Below are 12,560 nucleotides of genomic sequence, written 5' to 3'. Positions count from 1 at the left end.
TATTGTAAATACAGTATCTTATGCATTCTAAATAACCACCCATTTGAAAAAGGAAAATACAATAAATATTTACTCTGAGCTGTGCTTCGGTAGATTGGTCGTAGATAGAAGGCCGGGTTGTCCAGCATGGATCTCTTGTCCTCTGAAGAATGTCTCTGGTGGTAAACGAGATACGTTGTAGTATCGTTGTGTGTGTTAGACTGGATATGTTGTCCGTCCTTTCCTAGCCCACGTTTACAGCGGCTGCTGCTAACTCAACGGCTAGGAGGTATCACATCTGGAGTGAATCAGAGTTCAAAGCTCATACCAGGTTGCCATACTTTTAAGCTTGTGTTATATTCTGGCTGGTATAGTCGAAATTCATCCTATTGAATCGTCATCTTCACGTTGAAATTCGATGCTAATTTTGTTAGGTTATTGACGTTCAAACAGAGCTCACGCTGAGGTTGGCTTAGTTCTGTAGGTGATCTTTGTCCTGTCAACGTGCGGACCGCAAGTCCTCACGTCCTTGGAACAGAAAGTTTAATTTTCGTCAATGGGTTTATATTATGGTGAAAGAAGGGCGTGTTTCATAGTTTACAACCAATGTCTGTTCACTTGGGTGGGGCCTCTAAGTGAGCAGAGTTTCTCTATGACAAACCTTTCTCTCATTTAAGAAGCTAAAATTACATTTCATCTTTTCACAAATAGTTTAATATTTAAACATTTTAAATTGCACAACAATTCCATGTGAATCTGAACTAGAATGTGTCAACTTTCCAAGATAGTTTGTCTTCCTGTCCATTAGTAGTAATGTCTCAGACAACAACTGATCTGAGATCATATTCATTAAGCATATTTTCAACTGGTTGAATTACTGAAATATGGTTCCATTTCCCACCTTTTGATGTTACCAGACTCTCTTCTTTACAAAGGCTTTACAAGAGTCAACTCTATAAATTAGATAGAGAGAAAAGGGGAAAGGTATTTATGGGGGTCATAAACCTCCCCCAACAGGCCAACGTCATGACAGATCATATTAACTCCACTTTACCTGACACCCTAGACACATTTAATTTCCCTTACTGACTCAATAGATTCACAGATGATACAATCACCATCGTAATGCACACTGCCCTATCCCATCTGGACAAGAGGAATAGCTATGTAGGAACGCTGTTCATTCAACACCATAGTACCCTTCAAGCTCATCATTAAGCTCGGGGCCCTGGGTCCGAACTCCGCCCTGTGCAACTAGGTCCTGGATTTCCTGACGGGCCGCCCCAGATGGTAATAGTAGGAAACAACACCTCCACTTTGTGATCCTCAACACAGGGGCCCCACAAGGGTGTGTGCTCAGCCCCCTTCTGTACTCGCCTCTTCAACCTCAGGAGGCTGAAGAAATTTGTCTTGGCCCTCTGAAACTTTTACAGATGTACAATTGAGAGCATCCTGTCAAGCTGTATCACCACCGCCTGGTATGGCAACTGCACAGCCTGCAACCACAGGGCTCACCAAAGTAGAGGTCGACCGATTATGATTTTTCAACGCCGATACCGATTATTGGAGGACCAAAAAAGCCGATACCGATTAATCGGCTGATTTTAAAATGTATTTTTATTTTTATTTGTAATAATGACAATTACAACAATATTGAATTAACACTTATTTTAACTTAATATAAAACATCAATAAAATCTATTTAGCCTCAAATAAATAATGAAACATGTTCAATTTGGTTTAAATAATGCAAAAACAAAGTGTTGGAGAAGAAAGTAATATGTGCCATGTAAAAATGTGTGCCATGTAAAATATGTGCCATGTAAAAAAGCTAACGTTTAAGTTCCTTGCTCAGAACATGAGAACACATGAAACTTGGTGGTTCCTTTTAACGTGAGACTTCAATATTCCAAGGTAAGAGGTTTTAGGTTGTAGTTAATATAGTATTTATAGAACTATTTCTCTCTATACCATTTGTATTTCATATACCTTTGACTATTGGATGTTCTTATAGGTACTATAGTATTGCCAGTGTAACAGTATAGCTTCCGTCCCCCTCCTCGCCCCTACCTGGGCTCGAACCAGGAACACATCGACTACAGCCACACTCGAAGCATCGTTACCCATCGCTCCACAAAAGCCGCGGCCCTTGCAGCGCAAGGGGAATAACTACTCCAAATCTAAAAGCGAGTGACGTTTGAAACGGTATTAACGCACACACAGCTAACTAGCTAGCCATTTCACAATGGTTACAACAGCCATTAGATTGATAAACTTGAAGTCATAAACAGCGCTGTGCTTGCGAAGAGCTGCTGGCAAACGCACGAAAGTGCTGTTTGAATGAATGATTACGGGCCTGCTGCTGCTCAGTCAGACTGCTCTATCAAATCAGACTTAATTATAACATAATAACACACAGAAATACGAGCCTTTGGTCATTAATATGATAGAATCCGGAAACTATCATTTAGAAAACAAAACGTTTATTTCAGTGAAATACGGAACCGTTCTGTATTTTATCTAACGGGTGGCATCCCTAAGTCTAAATATTTGTGTTACATTGTACAACCTTCAATGTTATGACATAATTACATAAAATTCTGGCAAATTAGTTCGCAATGAGCCAGGCAGCCCAAACTGTTGCATATACCCTGACTCTGCGTGCAATGAACGCAAGAGAAATGACACAATTTCACCTGGTTAATATTGCCTGCTAAACTGGATTAGTAGTTATAACTAGTGATTTTAATTGATTGTTTTTTATAAGATAAGTTTAATGCTAGCTAGCAATTTACCTTGGCTTCTACTGCATTCACGTAACAGGCAGGCTACTCGCGGAGTGCAATTGTTTAGAGCGTTGGACTAGTTAACTGCAGTTGCAAGATTGAAACCCCTGAGCTGACAAGGTGAAAATCTGTCGTTCTGCCCCTGAACAAGGCAGTTAACCCAAAGTTCCTAGGCAGTCATTGAAAATAAGAATGTGTTCTTAACTGTCTTGCCTAGTTAAATAAAAAGTATTACAAAAAGTATTCTTTAAAAAAAAAGAAAAAAAAGAATCAGAAATCGGCGCCCAAAAATACCTAATTAATCGGCCATTCCGATTAATCGGTTGACCTCTACACCAAAGGGTGGTACAGTCTGCCCAACGCATCACCGGGGGCACACTGCCTGCTCTCCAGGACACCTACAGCACCTGATGTCACAGGAAGGCCAAAAAGATCATCAAGAATGTCAACCACCCGCGCCACTGCCTGTTCACCCAGCTATCATCCAGAAGGCGAGGATGGTACAGGTGTATCAAAGCTGGGGCCGAGAGACTGTAAAACACCTATCTCAAGGCCATCAGACTGTTAAATAGACCTCACTAGCCGACCACCACCCGGCTACTCAACCCTGCACCTTAGAGGCTACTGCACTATAAACATAGACATGGAATCAGTGGTCACTTTAATTATAAAACACTAGTCACTTTAACAATGTTTACATACTGCTTTACTCATCTCATATGTATATTGTATTCTATTCTACTGTGTTTTAGTCAATGCCACTCTGACATTGCTTGTCCTAATATTTATATATTTCTTTATTCTATTCTTTTACTTTTAGATGAGTTAATTGTTAGATACTACTGCACTGTTGGAGCTAGGAACATAAGCATTTTCCTACACCTGCAATAACATCTGGTAAATATGTGTATGTGACCAATAAAATTAGATTTGAGTACAGGAGGGTACTGAGGACACACCCCATGTGGGGCCCCCGTGTTGAGAATCAGTGTCGGAGATATTGTTGCCATATGTGTGTGCAGTAGGTGAGGTGTTTGTTGACTCTGTTGTCTGATGAGTCATGATAGTGTAGCAGGTGACTGTGAAATCGGAAATGTTTTTGTTAGTCTGTTTGACCCCAGCCAATAAAGACAACCTTTGGACCAGGCGTGTCGGCAGGACCTTTTCACATGCAGAGAAAAACACTCATGTAGGCCAACACTCATGATGCATATGGAGGTAGGTGGTGACCAGTGGGCAGTTGGCATGGTATCTTTTTATTTCCTCCTCTCATGTGCTGGCCTGGCAGTGCTCATTCCCCCTCCCTCTTTCTCTCTCTTTTTTTTTAACCCCACTGACCCATTTGGCTGCAGTGCGGGGCCCTTGGTATGGTTCAGGCCCCTGTGGGACAGTGGCGGGACCCCTGCCAGCCTCTCCCTTCTCCCGCTGCTAGTGGAAACCGCTGCTCTTCTCTAAGACATTCCTGTCTGTGGCCTGTGGGACACATGCAAGCAAAGACTCATTTTGTGCTGCCCGGGGCTGCGGGTGCATGTTCTTGGGTGGAACACAGCTTGCTGCCCAGCTCTGGGAGGCTTCAGCTGCCCAGTGGTGGAGAGACTGGCTGGGGTGGGCAGGGCACTGGGCAGCAGCATGGATATAGGAATAGCTCCAGACCTAGGCTTTAGCCTAAGCCCAGCTACAGTATGGGTCAATGACCATCAGAAGAATCAAGCCTGCTGCTGTTTGTCAGTAACTTCACTTACCAAGAAATCCACTGTATTCTCTGTATTCTTGGAAATGTCAGCCTACTAATTAGAAACCATTAACCACAGTGTGCACTGTAGCAGGCACACCCTCTCTTATTGTCTGAACGTGATTTAACAGGGGGAGGTGCAGCCTCTGATCTGATAGCGGGAGAGAAAGAAGGTGTATATACAAAGTGTGTGTAACTGTGTATTTGGTTGCAGTTCCCAGGAGTGAATGTGTTGATGCTCGTTGGTGGTTTCTGACTGCATTAGATCAATGAGGGATTCTCTGCCACAATGGCTGTGTTTACACAGGCAGCCCAATTCTGATCTTTTTTTCCACTAATTGGTCTTTTGACCAATCACATCAGATCATTTCACATATCAGAGCTGATCTGATTGGTCAAAAGACCAATTAGTGAAATAAAAATATCAGAATTGGGCTGCCTGTGTCAACGCAGCCATAGAGCAGAACCTCTAATCCAGTTTATTCTCTGAAGGTTTTAAATGTTGGCAATGCGAGCCGATGGACCTGTTTCAATGGCTATGGCGGACTCATTTTTCCCATCCCTACTGTAAGCAACCTGCTGCTACTTTTCAAACGTCGACAATCGGGCTATCCTACCCACTCACTAATAAATGGACCACAAATCCTCATTGGTTTCAGGTGTCAGGAATGGTACATACAGGCTTAGGCTCAGTTTAGAGAGGACCCATTCTGTATGCCAAGGTCCATATGATCCAGATCAGATTTTTTGTTTAATCTAGGTATACATTTTTTTCTTTTCTGTTTTCCTTACCTTAATTTTCTGTATTCCTTCTTTGTTCTGCTCTGTTTACCCAGCTATATTCATTTTAACCCTGTTTTATTTTTACAATGCTTCTAGACCAGAATGGGGGAAGCAATTTCCTTGATGGAAAGAGTTTCTGCTGTATAATGGCAGGGGGGTGGGCATGCTTGGTGATTGAGTCTCTCTCTCTCTCTCTCATATATTAAAAACAGGGGGTTTCTACTGTATAACATAGAAAGCACACGTATGAGGACAGTCTCTTCTCAATAGCATTACAGAACACTCAAACGGTAGTGGATGGTTTAGACTGCTTGCGAGCAGCATCCAGTGATGGAGGTAGGTCCTCTCTGTGGTAGTTAGACCATCATAGGGCAGCCTTAGCCAGATATAAAGGGATTCTCTCTCTGCTCTATTATAGAATAGGGGAGGCTCACTCCGTGATGGAGTCTTAACTGTAGAGGAATTCAGCTATGCTATTTTTACCCTGCATGGCGCGGGTGGTTGCTATGGCGTTGCCGATGGGCACCGTCGCTATGAGTGCGTGATGACAAGCGGCACCGAGGATCCACTTCACGCACAGCACATCAGCACAATTTGTGTGTGTAGAAATGGTGAGAAAGTGTTGGTGAGTGAGATTTTGAGTGCGAGAAGCGATGTATTTGAGGCTACTGAGAAATGATGAAGGGGCTTCTGTGTGGGAGGTGTATTTGTCTGTTCGGGTGTATATGAGGGAGAAAGATCATTTGCGGCATCAGTGATTTGAGTGGCTGCTTTAAACATTTCTCTTTCCCTTCCACCACTTCATTTTCCATTTCCCTCCCTCTCTTCTCTTCGTAGTTCCTTTGTCTCACTACTGCCCCGGGGAAGCCAGGATGCATTTGGTTACTGTGTGATTAGCTTCCAAATGTTGTAAAATGCCAGTTAGGGACTTGATTGGCTCTTCAGGGCTCATGGTGACATACTCTGCTCACTGGTTGGCTGCTCAGGGTTTTACGGTGACTGAAAGTGCTCTGTTATTGGCTGCAAGTGGAGCTGTGATGAAGTTTAAAGGGGAAGGAGGAAGAAAGTAGGTCATTGTGTCAGCAGGTCAGTGAAGCACTGAGTGCAGTTATACAAGCACAGCTTTTTGCTGCAGCTACCGCTTGTGTTCCTGCTGCTACACTTAACCCTACTTCCTATCATTCTTTTGCTCTCACATCATGCTTTGTCTGCATGTCTTTTCCCACTGTCAAAACACTGACTCTTTTCAGTGTTGACAAAGTTTGTGATTGGCAGCTTTTAAAACAACAGTGTATGAATGAAACCGTGCTCTATGCTTTGGTATGATTACCCCTCCAAAAGCTGTAGGTGAGATGAGACACCACTCACTTGCTGTGACCCATATTCACCTTATGTAGCCCTGCCCACTTGACCTGAGCTATTTTGAACGTGTTTGTATTTCAACTTCCTGCACATTGACACAAGTAAAACCATTGTAAAATATGAATTACATTTCTCAAAACTATTAAATAATGTGCACAGAATTTGAAATATGTTATCTGTTGATGAAAATGTCTGAAAACATTTTAATGTTAGCCACATTTTTTTCAATCAATGCTTGAATGGACAATGTCATTAACGCAGAATATCAATGACAAAAGACAAATTGTGCCCGAAATGTTTTATGTAAATAACATTAGGATATTTGATCTGTTGTGCCTCAAAGCTAACTAGCTAACCTGCCATGTTAACTCTATGGGAATGCTAATTATGCTAATGTCGGCTTCCGAGTGCTTATACTACGAAAACACATTTTCAATGTTTTCCCCCACCATGAAATGAAAATATCTTACAATTCTATGCACTTTATTTATAGCCTGATGACTCACACTAATTTCATCCGCTGCTCTGTTTGCCACATGCTTGAGTGTGAGACGGACATCATTGAAGTTGTTTGTGGTGACGAGAGGTGTCAACAGCTATTTTTGAGCATCTCTAACCAATGAGTATCAAAGCCAATGACCAATTCCCTCGCTGCTTGTCCACGTGTTCTGGCTCTGGCCCAACCCATCGGTTTCTGGACCAATCAGATGGTGCCCTTGTTGCCAGGTTACATAAGGTGGATAGAAACTCTGCTGCTACTGTTACATACATGGTCATGTTGAGAATTTATTAAACCTGTAACCTTATGTTTTCGACAGAGACCCTCACATTTTCTGTGTGATGTGTTTGTGGTGTGAGACCCTGTGTGTCGTGCTGCTTGTGCAGGTCAAATGTATCTGTTTTTTAATTTTTAATTTCACCATTATTTAACCAGGTAGGCTAGTTGAGAACAAGTTCTCATTTGCAACTGCGACCTGGCCAAGATAAAGCATAGCAATTCGACACATACAACAACACAGAGTTACACATGGAATAAACAAAACATACAGTCAATAATACAGTAGAAAAAATAAAACAAAAGTCTATATACATTGAGTGCAAATGAGGTAAGATAAGGGAGTTAAGGCAATAAATAGGCATGGTGGCGAAGTAATTACAATATAGCAATTAAACACTGGAGTGATAGATGTGCAGAAGATGAATGTGCAAGTAAAGATACTGGGGTGCAAAGGAGCAAGATAAATACAGTATGGGGATGAGGTAGATAGATGGGCTATATGCAGTGATCTGTGAGCTGCTCTGACAGCTGGTGCTTAAAGCTAGTGAGGGAGATATGAGTCTCCAGCTTCAGTGATTTTTGCAGTTCTTTCCAGTCATTGGCAGCAGAGAACTGGAAGGAAAGGCGACCAAAGGAGGAATTGGCTTTGGGGGTGACCAGTAGATGTCGACCGATTACGATTTTTTTTTTTCAACGGCGATACTGATTATTGGAGGACCAAAAAAGCCGATACCGATTAATCTGCCTATTTTTTTAAAAACGTATTTTTGTTTTATTATTATTATTATTTTTATTATTATTTAAACATTTGTAATAATGACAATTACAACAATACTGAATGAACACTTATTTTAACTTAATATAATACATCAATACAATTAATTTAGCCTCAATTAAATCCTGAAACTTGTTCAATTTGGTTTAAATAATGCAAAATCATAGTGTTGGAGAAGAAAGTAAGATGTGCCAATATGCAATATGTGCCATGTATGTGCCATATAAAAATGTGTGACATGTAAAAAAAGCTAACATTTAAGTTCCTTGCTCAGAACATAAGACTATATGAAAGTTGGTGGTTCCTTTTAACATGAGACTATGTTAAAAGGAGAATATTCCAAGGTAAGAGGTTTTAGGTTCTAGTTAATATAGTATTTATAGGACTATTTCTCTCTATATTTCATATACCTTTGACTATTGAATGTCTTTATAGGCACTATAGTAATGCCAGTGTAACAGTATAGCTTCCGTCCCTCTCCTCGCCCCTACCTGGGCTCGAACCAGGAACACATCGACAACAGCCACACTCGAAGCAGCGTTACCCAACGCTCCACAAAAGCCGCGGCCCCGCTGCAAGGGGAATAACTACTCCAAATCTAAAAGCGAGTGACGTTTGAAACGGTATTAGCGCACACCCAGCTAACTAGCTAGCTATTTCACATTGGTTACACCAGCCATTAGGCTGATAGGCTTGAAGTCATAAACAGCGCTGTGCTTGCGAAGAGCTGCTGGCAAACGCACGAAAGTGCTGTTTGAATGAATGATTACGGGCCTGCTGCTGCTCAGTCAGACTGCTCTATCAAATCAGACTTAATTATAACATAATAACACACAGAAATACGAGCCTTTGGTCATTAATATGATAGAATCCGGAAACTATCATTTAGAAAACAAAACGTTTATTTCAGTGAAATACGGAACCGTTCTGTATTTTATCTAACGGGTGGCATCCCTAAGTCTAAATATTCTTGTTACATTGCACAACCTTCAATGTTATGTCACAATTACATAAAATTCTGGCAAATTAGTTCGCAATGAGCCAGGCAGCCCAAACTGTTGCATATACCCTGACTCTGCGTGCAATGAACGCAAGAGAAATGACACAATTTCACCTGGTTAATATTGCCTGCTAAACTGGATTAGTAGTTATAACTAGTGATTAGGATTGATTGGTTTTTATAAGATAAGTTTAATGCTAGCTAGCAATTTACCTTGGCTTCTACTGCATTTGCGTAACAGGCAGGCTCCTCGTGGAGTGCAATGGTTAGAGCGTTGGACTAGTTAACTGTACGGTTGCAAGATTGGATCCCCTGAGCTGACAAGGTGAAAATCTGTCATTCTGCCCCTGAACAAGGCAGTTAACCCACCGTTCCTAGGTCGTCATTGAAAATAAGAATGTGTTCTTAATTAACTGACTTGCCTGGTTAAATAAAGGTCAAATAAAATGTAAAAAAACCTAGCAGTGGGTTTGGCGACGAGTATGAAGCGAGGGCCAGCCAACGAGAGCATACAGGTCGCAGTGGTGGGTAGTGTATGGGGCTTTGGTGATAAAACGGATGGCACTGTGATAGACTGCATCCAATTTGTTAAGTAGAGTGTTTGAGGATATTTTATAGATGACATCGCCGAAGTCAAGGATCGGTAGGATGGTCAGTTTTACGAGGGTATGTTTGGCAGCATGAGTGAAGGATGCTTTGTTGCGATATATGAAGCCGATTCTAGATTTAATTTTGGATTGGAGATGCTTAATGTGAGTCTGGAAGGAGAGTTTACAGTCTAGCCAGACACCTAGGTATTTGTAGTTGTCCACGTATTTTAAGTCAGAGCCGTCCAGAGTGGTGATGCTGGACGGGCGGGCAGTGATCGATTGAATAGCATGCATTTTTAGTTTTACTTGCATTTAAGTCACGTCCAGAGAGCAGAGAAATGGGCATAGCTGAAAGTCAATGGGCTGTGACAATGCCCCTCCCCCTTCCTTTCAGGCACTTGGGGTCACACTTTATTTGGGTAGTCCATCTGTAGATGCTCTATAGATTTCCCAGCACTCCCCTCATTCACCTAGACACTCCGCCACAGCCACCACACCCCTATGTCTGTCTCTGTGTCTGTCACTCTCTTCCTCTCCCAAAAATATGTTCATAGTTTAACATGTTGGAAAACATTCACTTTAATGTTCTGTTCTATCCAGGAATTAGTCCAGTTTGTGTGAAAGCATTGCAGTCTGTTGGGTCAGAATGGGATTAATCATGATGCTGGTCATTTTAGGAAAGCTCACTATTAGAGACATATTGGTCAGTCGAGCTCCACTGTTGACGTCCTCGCATTGCCACAATTAGGCATTATTAGGATCCCTAACTAGTTTAGAAACTAGGGCATGTGTCTAAACCAGGATTTTATCATGTCAGTTTGTGTTTTTGGTTGCGTATTTCAGGCTGTGGCTGTCATGACCTTTCTGGCTCTTTATTTTTTATTTCACCTTTATTTAACCAGGTAGGCCAGTTGAGAACAAGTTCTCATTTACAACTGCGACCTGGCCAAGATAAAGCAAAGCAGTGCGACACAAACAACAACAGAGTTACACATTGAATAAACAAGCATACAGTCAATAACACAATATAAAAAAATTGTCTATATACAGTGTGTGCAAATGACGTGAGGAGGTAAGGCAATAAATAGGCCATAGTAGCGAAGTAATTACAGTTTAGCAAATTAACACTGGAGTGATAGATGCACATCATCTGCTCAAGTAGATATACTGGTGTGCAAAAGAGCAGAAAATTAAATAAAAACAATATGGGGATGAGGTAGGTAGATTGGGTGGGCTATTTACAGATGGGCTATGTACAGCTGCAGCAATCGGTTGAATCAGCTTTTCCATCATGTCATCGCTAAGGATATAAGGTACTGTGTACGTCTATACGTAAGGTTATTAGTGTGTCTGTTGCAGGGTTAAAGGATGTGTGTGTTTTCAGGGTATATGTTGTGTGTTTTTTTTCTTATTTTAGATCCCCGAAGGAAAACATCTCTTTTCTAGTCCAGTACCATAGCGGCTCCAGACGAACCATGTGATTGGTAAGTGCTCACCTCTGCTCTGTACTAAACATATAGCTATGCTTAGCCCACTGATATGCTAAGTGGAATTTCTGCCATATAACATTTATCGAATAAATTAATTCCAGATAGACAAGAACCTACGGTACAGAGGCTATGGTTGAATTGGGATTGAGTAAATAGACCACTTTACAGGTTAATTCATGTAATGTCTTCTGTTTTGTAACCAGTTAGAGCATCCGATGTAGCTGTCATGTGGTACATCCACAGCCCAGCACGGCGGAATGCTCAGCTCAGCAAGGAGCCGTTGACAACCGCTGGCCTTTGACAAAGGATCCTCCCAGTGACTCTTGTAACTACCCCCCTCCCCTAGGGGGGACACAGACCTCTGCCATCCCCACAGTGCCTCCACATTGGGTGGACCTTCATCCTACACCACACTCCTCATCCTCCCACAGAGTCTGCTAGACAGGAGGTAAGGTTGGGCCGGGTGCTGCTGCCCTTCAGGAATAGAGGCTGTGGGTTATTCTGTGTGAGATAGATAGATATACGTATATCTCTCACACACACACAGTTGAAGTCGGAAGTTTACATACACCTCAGCCAAATACATTTAAACTCAGTTTTTCAAATTTCCTGACATTTAATCCTAGTAAAAATTCCCATGTCTTAGGTCAGTTAGAATCACCACTTTATTTTAAGAATGTGAAATATCAGAATTATAGTAGAGAGCGATTTATTTCAGCTTTTATTTCTTTCATCACATTCCCAGTGGATCAGAAGTTTACATACACTCAATTAGTATTTGGTAGCATTGCCTTTAAATTGTTTAACTTGGGTCAAACGTTTCAGGTAGCCTTCCACAAGCTTCCCACAATAAGTTGGGTGAATTTTGGCCCATTCCTCCTGACAGAGCTGGTGGAACTGAGTCAGGTTTGTAGGCCTCATTGCTCGTACACGCCTTTTCAGTTCTGCCCGCAAATTTTCTATAGGATTGAGGTCAGGGATTTGTGATGGCCACTCCAATACCTTGACTTTGTTGTCCTTAAGCCATTTTGCCACAACTTTGGAAGTATGTTTGGGGTCATTGTCCATTTGCAAGACCCATTTGCGACCAAGCTTTAACTTCCTGACTGATGTCTTGAGATGTTGCTTCAATATATCCACACAATTTTCCTCCCTCATGATGCAATCTATTTTTGCGAAGTGCACCACTCCTTCCTGCCGCAAAGAACCCCCACAACATGCTGCTGCCACCCCCGTGCTTCATGGTTGGGATGGTGTTCTTCGGCTTGCAAGTCTCCCCCTTTTC

General features: G+C 41.9%; 1 protein-coding gene across 12 annotated transcripts in view; it reads left to right on the top strand.

The window, feature by feature from the left end:
- The window catches only part of LOC100135915 (circadian locomoter output cycles protein kaput), a 48,913-nt gene that overhangs the window by 9,240 nt on the left and 27,113 nt on the right, over nt 1–12,560 (top strand). For 7 of the 12 annotated variants that reach the window (XM_021604344.3, XM_090236004.1, XM_090236002.1 and 4 more), the window contains exons 2-3: nt 11,203–11,269; nt 11,479–11,723. The gene's annotated coding sequence lies outside the window, so the exon portion shown is untranslated. The remainder of the gene's footprint in view (nt 1–11,202; nt 11,270–11,478; nt 11,724–12,560) is intronic. The other 5 variants (XM_090236003.1, XM_090236001.1, XM_090236005.1 and 2 more) reach the window with 1 other exon arrangement.

The sequence above is a fragment of the Oncorhynchus mykiss genome, chromosome 5 (genome assembly GCF_057628025.1).
Source record: "Oncorhynchus mykiss isolate SJ-2025 chromosome 5, ASM5762802v1, whole genome shotgun sequence".
NCBI classification, from domain to species: Eukaryota; Metazoa; Chordata; class Actinopteri; order Salmoniformes; family Salmonidae; genus Oncorhynchus; species Oncorhynchus mykiss.
This window is presented reverse-complemented; position numbering and strand designations above follow the sequence as displayed.